This window comes from Apium graveolens, chromosome 9 (assembly GCF_009905375.1).
Source record: "Apium graveolens cultivar Ventura chromosome 9, ASM990537v1, whole genome shotgun sequence".
Taxonomy (NCBI): Eukaryota; Viridiplantae; Streptophyta; class Magnoliopsida; order Apiales; family Apiaceae; genus Apium; species Apium graveolens.
Genome location: NC_133655.1, coordinates 161840555 through 161852577, shown reverse-complemented (window position 1 = coordinate 161852577; position 12023 = coordinate 161840555). Strand labels below are relative to the sequence as shown.

The following is a 12023-nucleotide window of genomic DNA, read 5'->3' as shown; positions in this document are numbered from 1 at the left end:
CAAGATGTGATAAATAGCCCCATGAAGTCAATTCCCCAAAGATCGAAGACTTCAACCTCGAGAAACACATTAAGAGGCATCTCATCCCTCTTGGACATATTACCCACACGTTGACATCGATCACATTTCAAAACGAACTGATGAGCATCTTTAAACAAGGTCGGCCAAAAGAAACATGCTTGAAGAATACGAGCTGCTGTCTTTTCTCCACCATAATGTCCTCCATAAGCCGTTGAGTGGCAATCTTGCAAGATCCCCCCCGCCATTTTGCTGTAAGGAATACATATCCTGATGATTTGGTCAGCTCCTTGTCGAGAAAAAAATGGCTCATCCCACATATACCACTTCACTTCATGCAGAAACTTCTTCCTTTGAGCGAAGTCAACTCTGAAGGCATAACGTTACTCACTAGGTAGTTCACAATGTCGGCGAACCACGGTTCTGCTGCTTGCACTCCAAACAATTGCTCATCGGGAAAAGATTCGTTAATCAACGACTAATCTTGTGAAGTAGCAATTGGATCCTCTAAACGCGAGAGATGATCAGTGACTTGATTTTCAGTCCCTTTTCTGTCCTTGATCTCTAATCCAAACTCTTGAAGTAAAAGAACCCATCGAATCAATCTAGTCTTCGAGTCCTTCTTCGAGAAGAGATATCGAATGGCAGCATGATCAGTGAAAACTGTCACCTTCGTCCCAAGTAGATAAGATCGAAATTTCTCAAAACCATAGACAATAGCCAAAAGTTCCTTCTCATTAGTTTTGTAGTTCAGTTGAGCACCATTCAGAGTCTTACTAGCATAATAGACTACATGAAATATGTTGTTCCTTATTTGCCCAAGAACTGCTCCAACTGCATAGTCACTTGCATTGCACATCATTTCAAATAGTTCGGACCAATCAGGTGCAGTTATGACAGGTGCCGTAATCAAACTCTTCTTCAGTGTCTCAAAAGCAGCGAGGCACTCGTCATTAAACTTGAAAGGAACATCTTTATCTAGAAAATTGCACAACGGCTTCAAAATCTTAGAGAAGTCCTTGATGAAACGCCTATAGAAACCCGCATGACCAAGAAAACTGCAAATTCCCTTAACAGAAATTGGTGGAGGAAGATTTTCAATAACCCCCACCTTGGCTTTGTCCACCTCAAGACCCTTACTAGAAACCTTGTGACTCGGAATGATTCCTTGGCACACCATAATATGACATTTCTCCCAATTGAGAACCAAATTGGTCTCAACGCACCTTTTCAGCACTAACCCAAGATTGTGCAAGCATTTATCATAAGAAGTTCCAAAGACCGAGAAATCGTCCATGAACACTTCTACATTATTACCAATCATATCAGAGAAGATAGCCATCATACATCTCTGAAAAGTGGCTGGTGCTCCACATAGCCCAAAAGAAACTCTCTGGAATGCAAAAGTACCAAAATGACATGTGAATGTAGTCTTCTCTTGATCTTCTGGCGCGATGCAGATCTGATTATATCCCGAATATCCATCCAGAAGACAATAGTAATCATGCCTAGCCAATCTATCAAGCATCTAATTAATGAAAGGAAGAGGGAAGTGATTATTCCTTGTAGCCTTGTTTAGCTTCCTATAATCCATGCAAACTCTCCACCCCGTGACTGTTCGTGTAGGAATAAGCTTATTCTTCTCATTAGCTACCACAGTGATACCATATTTCTTTGGCACACACTGAACTGGGCTCACCCATGAACTATCAGAATTAGGATAGATGATCCCTGCATCTAGCCACTTGAGGATTTCCTTCTTCACAACCTCTTTCATGATCGGATTTAGTCTTCTCTTTTGCTCAACAGTAGGCTTGATACCCTCCTCTAGCAGAATTTTATGCATGTAATAAGAAGGGTTGATTCCCTTGATATCTGCTATAGTCCAACCAATTGTCGATTTGAATTCTCTAAGAATTCTCAATAGCTTCTCCTCGTCGCTACCTGAAAGGTCAGATACAATAATAATAGGTAAAGTAGATGCATCACCTAAAAAGGCGTACCTCAAATGTTCAGGTAAAGGCTTAAGCTCAAGAGTAGGAGCTTCCTCAATAGATGGCTTGAGGTACTTTGGAGAAATTTTCACCTCCTCCAATCCAAGATATTCAAAAGGCATGTCCATTTTTCGCTTCCAGGGAGAAACATTCAGATATTGCAAGTGCTCTTCACTTTCATCATCTTCACTATCAGAATTCCCCAACAAGGCTTTTTCTAAGGCATCGGACCTTAGCAATCGATCGAGTTCAGAATTGACCACAGAATCGACCATCTACACCTTAAAATACTCCTCATTTTCCGTAGGGAATTTCATAGCATTAAACACATTAAAAGTTACATCTCGATCCATCAATCGCATGGTGAGCTCACCTTTCTGCACATCTATCAAGGTTCGGCCAGTAGCCAAGAAAGACCTTCCCAAGATTATGGGAACCATCTTATCCTCCTCGAAATCAAGAATTACAAAATCAGCAGGGAAGATGAGTTTATCCACCTTGACCAAGACATCCTCCACAATACCTCGCGGATATGTAATAGAATTTTCAAATCTTAATATTATAATTATTTGGAATTATTTATGTGATTTTATATGAATTTTAGTGAATTATATGATAAGTGGAATTGATGTTTGGGTGTTTATATGTGATATTCTTTGAGTATTTTAATTTTTTATATGTTCAGAATAAAATATAGATAATTAACGTATTTTCCTGGTAATTTTTGGATTGTTATATGATTTTATAATGATTTATGGATTTATTAATTATTTTCTGAGTAATTATAAAACTATTTTATAAAGCCGGGAATCGTTCAACCTCAACCATTTTTGCATTTTTACAACCCGAAACTCTTCCAAAAACTCCTTTCTAACCTAATCTGGTAATTTCGGACATTTTCCGTGTTTTAACTTTTTCGATCCGGATTACGGTTTGACCCGTACGCGTCCCGGCGCAAAATTTTTAATACGTTAATCGTTTCGATAAAACAACAAAACCCGTATTCTCGAGAGACGGGATATTTTTACATTATTTTCGTATATGGTGTTTTATGAAAAGCTCGGTTTTGATGATTATCCAATTCTGGTATTAAATTGTATTGTTTTTATAGTTACTTAGCGACTAAGTAATCTATTTTCGGATCGTTTGCAGTTACTTAGCGGCTAAGCAATAAATTTATCGATCCAATATGATCCAATGCTTACCAATATTCTATAAGTATAAATAGTTTTTTTTATTTATTAATAATTATAATTAAAAATCAGTTTTTATTTTTATTTTTCAGAAAATCAGATTTTTCTCTTAAGAATTAGGGTTAGGGTTTTGATTTGTTCTTGAAGATCAAAGCAAATTTGGGAATGATTCTGTGTTCCAAATCACAAGTATGAATATCCGTTTTGAAGCCCTCAACATCCTCTTTCTGATTTCATCATCAAAATCAACCAAGGATGGGTAATTTATAAAGTCAATTTTTAGGGTTCTTAAGCTCGAATTGGGGATTTTGTTTTTGTTGATTGTTTGGTTGTTTTGAAGTTAATTATGGCTTTACCATTTGATTTACAGTCGATTTCTGTAAATAGTTGAGTTGATTGTGTTCGATTTTGTGTTGCCGAGTTCGAACTTTTATTTCGTTTTTGTGTTTGATTTTCTGGGTAACCTGGTTGTGGATTGTTAAATATGTTTATATGGTTAGATTAAAGATTATCTTAGCTTTATTTTGATAGTTTATTCGTTAATTTTGGACGAGGTTTGGCCAAGTTCATGATATCGCCGGAAAAGACGAACTCAAGTTCGTCGTTTTGATCGGAAGGATCATGGTGTTGATGGGTTGCAAGTGATATGACCATAATCGAGTTTCTGAGTTGATTTAGTGTAGATTTCGTTGCACAACCTATTCGAATGATGTTGAAATCGGTTAATCAGGGTCGTTGTGGGATCGCCGGATTTCGGCCGTTCGTCGGAGAAGACGACGGAATCTGGGAAACCCAGATTTCCGGTGATAACTCCGATGAACAGCCCAGCTGTTCTTCGTTGACCCGATTACCCGGTTTCGACCCGTCCCTTGAACCCGGTTTTGATCCAAATAATCCCCAAACCTTATATCAAATGCTGTTTGCACATTTTCTGTTTTAGAAATAATTCAAAATTCTTTTTCTTATTTACAAAATTCATTTTTTTATTTTGAAAATCATTATTTTAATTCTGAAATTTATTTTTAATTCAAAAATAAATCCAAATTATTTAGTTAATTAATTTTAGTTGATAATTAATTATTTAATAAATCAATTAATTTAAATATTAATTGATTAATTATTTAATTAGTTATTAATTAATTTAAATTAATTATTTAATTAGATTTAATTATTTATTTGATTTAATAATTCTGAAAAATACTTTTGAGCTTTAAAATATTATTTTAAATTATTTTCCAGGCTCAATAATTCTTACAAAATTATTTTCGGGTGTTCGATCCCTATTATTTAATTATTAAATGATTCGGAGTCCAATTTTTATTCCGAAAAATGTTCAAAAATTCATTATAAATCAACCGTTCATCCGTTTAATACGAAATGAACGCGTATAGACTCAAAAAAATATTCCGCTTTCAATAAAAATACTTTCGAGACCCAAATCCTTTTGTTTCGAAAGATCGCTTGTTTTACGAATCATTCTGAGTCAATTATTGATCGATAAATCATATTTTGACCCGATTTCAGTTTTAAAACCTATTGAGTCGAACCTTTTGATGAACTGAGACATATGTGATATAAATTATGTGATACGTAAGTTATGTGTTTACGTGTTATGTGAATTATGTGCATGTGTGGATCAAGAGTTATGTGTTTGTCTGTCATATATATGTGTGGGCTATCGTATGGGTAGACGATAGGCTTTTGACGCGCAATTCGTTGAGTGATTATCGTTTAGGCGATTAAAGTTATGTCTTTTAATTATAGATGTGGATCGTTCGAGTTGATCGGGATAAGATGTTGGGTAAAGAATAAGATGGAATGGTATTGGGTAGCTCGCTTCTAGCAATCGCAGGAGCAGCATATCAGTAAAATATTGAAAAGCAAGACGGAGATGTTTTGAGACAGAATGTCAGAATAGATGTGTCTTTGCGAGTGTGACTAACTACTAAATCTCAAAGGCAAGTATCATTATCATCACTTATTTTTCAAGTGATACTTATTTTAAATCTTTTTATGCAAGTATTTCTTTCCCTATTCTCAGTTTGGAGTAAATAAATGTTTTACATATCGCTGAATTAAATGATTCTATTTATGCAAGTATTCTTCTGTTATTCTATGTTCAGAATAGTCAAGTGATTTTACTTATCAAATTACTGGATTTATAAATGTTTTAGATTTTGAGAAAGATGATTTTGGTGCGAGTATTCCTGCCCAAGTGAATGGGGGAATAAAATTATTTAGGATGTCGATTGATTTGGCTCCTTTTTTAATAAAAAGGTTTTTAAGATTGGAATGGTTTCTGGTTACTGGTTACAGCGTAGGTGATCGAGATATCGGTCCAGCTGTAATATCTTTCAAGGCTAGTTATGCCTTTTCTGGCGCCCTATAGGTACCGTATGGCTGCGGGATACGGGTAGTACCTATATTTACGGTATGGCTGCAGGATACCGGTGTTGTTTCGCGAATGATCATCCAGAACAGCATGAAATGTTATTGGTTCCAATCTAAAATATGGTTTCCTAAATTGTTTTGATAATCATAGAATAAATGACTTATCAACTGATTCTGTTTTGGATTAAAAGTGAATTGCGGTTTTGATTCAGATTCTGATTTATGTTGATACATACGTTATTGTTAAATATCAAAGGTAGTATTAGTATAGATGATTGATGTTGACTTCAGTATGGGTGTTGTGAGCATCAAAGTTCGTATTGATATCTAATTTGATATGACAGCAAAAAAAAGTATTAATTTGAAGAGTTCGGTTTTGAGTAAAGTTTATGATTCAATCCATAATCATTGTTTCTTGTTATTATTGTTTACGATATTTCTGTAAACACTGTTTTACGAGTTTGATTCTCGTCAAGATTTAAAGTATTGCTGAAGTATTTCGCTCAAAAATATCAAAATGGTTTTGAATACAATTAAGGAATCAATTCTGGGGTTCCTCAACTAAAATTTTATGATTCATCAATTATAATTTTAAATGTTCTACTCTAATGCAGATGTCGGTTTTATATCAAAATGATCATATATTCGCTATAATGATCTTGCTGAGCATTTCTTCCGCTCATACTTGCCTGTTTTTTTTATTTAAACTCCGGTGAGGATTAACTTGCGCTAATTAGCTGCGTAATTCGAGGAAGTAAAGAAGAAGCTTTTGGAAGATGGTTGGTCCAGGGTTTGCGAACTAGTGTAAGTTCTTTTGTGTAAAGTTGTTTATATTATATTATATTCTAGTTGTGTATTTTATTTGGGCCTAGTATACTTCATTTCGAAGTTATACTAGTGGGTTTAGTTTTGAGTTGGAATTTATTGAAAAGAGTTTTAAAAGAAAGTGAAAAATTTATTTATGGAATTTGGATATGTTGTTTCTAGAACTGTAACCTTAAAAGATCTTGGAGTAGTTTGGGGTCATAAATAATAATTATCTTCCGCTAGCATTTATTTATTAATTTAAAAGGTTAATTTGGATTGGGGTTTCATCGTGACGACCAAATCCTCTGACCCAGATTTGGGGGTGTTACAGGTTAGTATCAGAGCTGAGGTTATAGTAAACTAAAAACGAGAGTGTGTAGGAGTGTGTATAGCTATGTGAGGACGTTTGAGCTCATATCGAGTTCCTGTTGGACTATTGGATATAGTACCAATGAGTAAGTTAAGATAGGCGCATTCGTTCGAGATGGTTGTGTTCAGCTGGATGGAACTCCGGGAAGCTGCAAACTTCTATTGTGGAATCTTCCGAGGCTACTACATTTTGACAACAATGAAGATTATCGATATCCTTGGAATTTGAAGAAGTGTCGAGAATTGGACGACAACAGAAGAGTTCAAATAGTAGATAAGCATTAAGACCTTAGAAATACCTTCTCTTTCTATAACTCCTTTTGACATCTCTCAAAAAGAAGTAATTATTAGAGAATATATTCCCTAACACTCATTTTCAATCATAACGGTGTTTTAAATGTGCCAGAGACTGTCATGAAGCCTATTTTTCAGGTTTTGATAGCTCTACCAAGTTATGATAATTTAACTTCTACTTTTTTTATATGGTGGATAGTTTATAGGTGATATGACACCGCTTGCTCATTTGGTGTCAGAATTTTTATTCACTGGACTTCATTTCCTTCAGAAATATCAGCATTGAAATCTTTTTAGTTTTATTCATTTGATTTTGAATTCCTTTGATATTCTTTCATTCTGACTGAGATGAACAACCCTATCTATAGGGGACACAAGGTATACCTGTCTGTGTGATAGGAGTTGGGTGGGATGCCATCACTTGTGTGTGTTGTGAATACATGAAGGTTAACAACCTTTAGGAGTGTCTTAAATTTTGCACGCAATACCAAGTTCATTTGATCATATTGATCTCTCAGTTATTCTTTTATTTTAACAATACTTTTTATTTCAAATTCAGATCTTGGTTCCGTTATGGTATCAAATTCTTTTCTTTTTAAAATTCCATGATTTTATCATTCCAAATATTCGAAGGTATACCAATCAAGTTAATCTGAGTTATCCTGGTCCATTCGAAGCAGGATTATGTGATGGGATTATCAGAGCAACAGTGGACTGCAATGCGATTATAATATCAGTGGCGTACAACGAAGTCAATCTGTTTCTTTATTTCTTTCTCTATTTGTCTCTCTCTTTCTTTTTCTTTCTCTCCATCTTTCTCTCTATTCTTTTCTCGCAAGTAGTAAAAGGGAATTCTATTGAGGAATTGGTCAAAAGATGTGGATGGAACAGTGGTGCACAGTGAAGCTCCTGTAAAAGTTTTATTATACAAGGAATACAAGATTTATTTGAGATTATGGAAAATTGAGATTATTTGGAATGGAAAGTTGGCTAGAAGATCCCTTAGTGCTTTCTTCTGCTGATTCCGAGGACGGAATCCTTATAAGGGGGTAGATTGTAATATCCCATATATTCAAATCTTATTATTATAATTATTTGGAATTATTTATGTGATTTTATATGAATTTTAGTAAATTATATGATAAGTAGAATTGATGTTTGGGTGTTTATATGTGATATTCTTTGAGTATTTTAATTTTTTATATGTTCAGAATAAAATATAGATAATTAAGGTATTTTCCTGGTAATTTTTGGATTGTTATATGATTTTATAATGATTTATGGATTTATTAATTATTTTCTGAGTAATTATAAAACTATTTTATAAAGCCGGGAATCGTTCAACCTCAACCATTTTTGCATTTTTACAACCCGAAACTCTTCTGAAAACTCCTTCCTAACCTAATCTGGTAATTCCGGACATTTTCTGTGTTTTAACTTTTTCGATCCGGATTACGGTTTGACCCGTACGCGTCTCGGCGCAAAATTTTCAATACGATAATCGTTTCGATAAAACAACAAAACCGGTATTCTCGATAGACGGGATATTTTTACATTATTTTCGTATATGGTGTTTTATGAAAAGCTCGGTTTTGATGATTATCCAATTCTGGTATTAAATTGTATCGTTTTTATAGTTACTTAGTGACTAGGTAATCTATTTTCGGATCATTTGCAGTTACTTAGTGGCTAAGCAATAAATTTATCGATCCAATATGATCCAATCCTTACCAATATTCTATAAGTATAAATAGTTTTTTTTATTTATTAATAATTATAATTCAAAATCAGTTTTTATTTTTCAGAAAATCAGATTTTTCTCTCAAGAATTAGGGTTAGGGTTTTTTGATTTGTTCTTGAAGATCAAAGCAAATTTGGGAATGATTATGTGTTCCAAATCACAAGTATGAATATCCGTTTTGAAGCGCTCAACATCCTCTTTCTGATTTCATCATCAAAATCAACCAAGAATGGGTAATTTATAAAGTCGATTTTTAGGGTTCTTAAGCTCGAATTGGGTATTTTGTTTTTGTTGATTGTTTGGTTGTTTTGAAGTTAATTATGGCTTTACCATTTGATTTACAGTCGATTTCTGTAAATAGTTGAGTTGATTGTGTTCGATTTTGTGTTGCCGAGTTCGAACTTTTATTTCGTTGTTGTGTTCGATTTTCTGAGTAACCTAGTTGTGGATTGTTAAATATATTTATATGGTTAGATTAAAGATTGTCTTAGCTTTATTTTGATAGTTTATTCATTAATTTTGGTCGAGGTTTGGCCAAGTTGTGAATTCGCCGGAAAAGACGAACTCAAGTTCGTCATTTTGATCGGAAGGATCATGGCGTTGATGGGTTGCAAGTGATATGACCATAATCGAGTTTCTGAGTTGATTTAGTGTAGATTTCGTTGCACAACCTGTTCGAATGATGTTGAAATCGGTTAATCAGGGTCGTTGTGGGATCGCCGGATTCCGGTCGTTCGTCGGAAAAGACGACGGAATCTGGGAAACCCAGATTTCCGGCGATAACTCCGATGAACAGCCGAGATGTTCTTCATTGACCCGATTACCCGGTTTCGACCCGTCCTTTGAACCCGGTTTTGATCCAAATAATCCTCAAACCTTATATCAAATGCTGTTTGCACATTTTCTGTTTTAGAAATAATTCAAAATTCTTTTTCCTATTTACAAAATTCATTTTTTTTATTTTCAAAATCATTATTTTAATTCTGAAATTTATTTTTAATTCAAAATAAATCCAAATTATTTAATTAATTAATTTTAGTTAATAATTAATTATTTAATTAGTCAATTAATTTAAATATTAATTGATTAATTAATTTAATTAGTTATTAATTAATTTTAATTGATTATTTAATTAGATTTAATTATTTATTTGATTTAAAAATTCTGAAAAATAATTTCGAGCTTTAAAATATTATTTTAAATTATTTTTCAGGCTCGATAATTCTTACAAAATTATTTTCGGGTGTTCGAGCCCTATTATTTAATTATTAAATGATTCGGAGTCCAATTTTTATTCCGAAAAATGTTCAAAAATTCATAATAATCAACCGTTCGTCCGTTTAATACGAAACGAACGCGTATAGACTCAGAAAAATATTCCGCTTTCAATAAAAAGTACTTTACAGACCCAAATCCTTTTGTTGAAAGTTCCCTTGTTTTACGAATCATTCTGAGTCAATTATTGATCGATAAATCATATTTTGACCCGATTTCAGTTTTAAAATATATCGAGTCGAACCTTTTGATGAACCGAGTCATATGTGATATGAATTATGTGATACGTGAGTTATGAGTTTACGTGTTATGTGAATTATGTGCATGTGGGGATCAAGAGTCATGTATTTGTCTGTCATATTTATGTGTGGGCTATCGTATGGGTAGACGATAGGCTTTTGACGCGCAATTCGTTGAGTGATTATCGTTTAGGTGATTAAAATTATATCTTTTAATTATAGAAGCGGGTCGTTCAAGTAATGCATTCGCAATCTGCCCAATCTGATTCTCCAAGGTCTTGATAGAAACAGCCTGGCTTTTGCACATGAGCCTCAACTCCTCCAATTCAGATTTTTCATTAGCTTGCGGTAACTGCTAAAGTTGAAGTTGTTGCCTAGGGGCATATTACGATTGTTGAAAACCAGGAGGGTTATACTGCTTTATTGTGTAAGGCTGATAAAGTTGTTGCACCGCATTCTGATTGTTGCTCCAGCTGAAAATAGGATGATTGTTGTTATTGGGATGATAAGTGGCTGGAGCTTACTGTTGTGATTTCTGAAAGTTTCTCACAAATTGAGTTGATTCGCTAGAAATAGCACACTGCTCAGTTTCATGTGCCCGACACAAAGCTCAGAAACCCTAGTGATTTGATTAACTCCATAATTAGCCAAAGAATCCACTTTCATCGTCAAAGCTTGAAGTTGAGCAGCTATAGCAGTAGTTGTATCCACTTCCAGAATTCCTGCTACTTTGCCTTACAACATTTTTTGCGTAGGATTCTGGTATTCAATAGCTGTCATTAGCTCAATTAACTCATAAGCTTCATAATAGCTTTTGGTCCATCAGGCTCCACCAGATGTTGCATCGAGCATAGGTCTAGACTGTGCACCTAAACCATTATAGAAACAGTTTATGATCATCCAATCATGCATGCCATGGTGTGGGCACTTCCTTAGCATTTCCTTATATCGATCCCAAGCCTCACACAGAGATTCTCCAGTTTGCTGTGCAAGTTGAGTAAGAGCATTCCTAATTGCAGCAGTCTTCGCCATAGGAAAGAATTTAGTGAGAAAATTTTGAGCAAGATCCTCCCATGTGGTGATAGACCCTGGTGGTAGAGAATGTAACCAGCACTTTGCTTTATCCCTCAGAGAGAATGGGAAGAGTCGCAGCTTGATCGCATCTTCAGTCACCCCATTGAACTTGAAAGTATAGCATATCTCGATTAAATCCCTGATGTGCATGTTGTGGTCTTCTGTAGGAGAACCCCCAAATTGAAATGAGTTATGTATCATCTGAATCGTGCTCGACTTGATCTCAAAAGTATTAGCCGTGATTGCTAGTATGATGATGCTCGACTGAATATCAATGATCTTAGGCTGAGAATAGTCCATCAAAGCCTTAGGAATTTCTGCTTGATCTCCCATCAATACTAAAGTTGGTTCCTCGACTTTCTCTTCTTCTACTTTCTCTCTGTCCTCAAAAACTTCCCTTCGAATCACTACAGCTTCCTCCTCGGCTTGATCCAGATTTCTCTTATGAGCCCATGAACGCGTATGCATACACGCTCTCTAGAGTACCTGAAACACGACAAAGAAAATAGTAGGTAAGTAACAATGTCCGAGTAAATGAACTTTAACGATCACTGATGACAAACACATAAACTAAAAGTTAACACCGAGTCCCCGGCAGCGGTGCCAAAAACTTGTTAGTCGCTAAGCA

At 34.7% G+C, this 12023-nt stretch overlaps 1 non-coding gene across 1 annotated transcript; it reads left to right on the top strand.

The window, feature by feature from the left end:
* Positions 1 to 11231: 11231 nt before the first annotated feature.
* Positions 11232 to 11338, top strand: LOC141688518 (small nucleolar RNA R71). The gene has a single exon (XR_012561956.1). It is a non-coding gene; the product is annotated as a small nucleolar RNA R71 (small nucleolar RNA).
* The last annotated feature ends 685 nt before the right edge of the window (positions 11339 to 12023 follow it).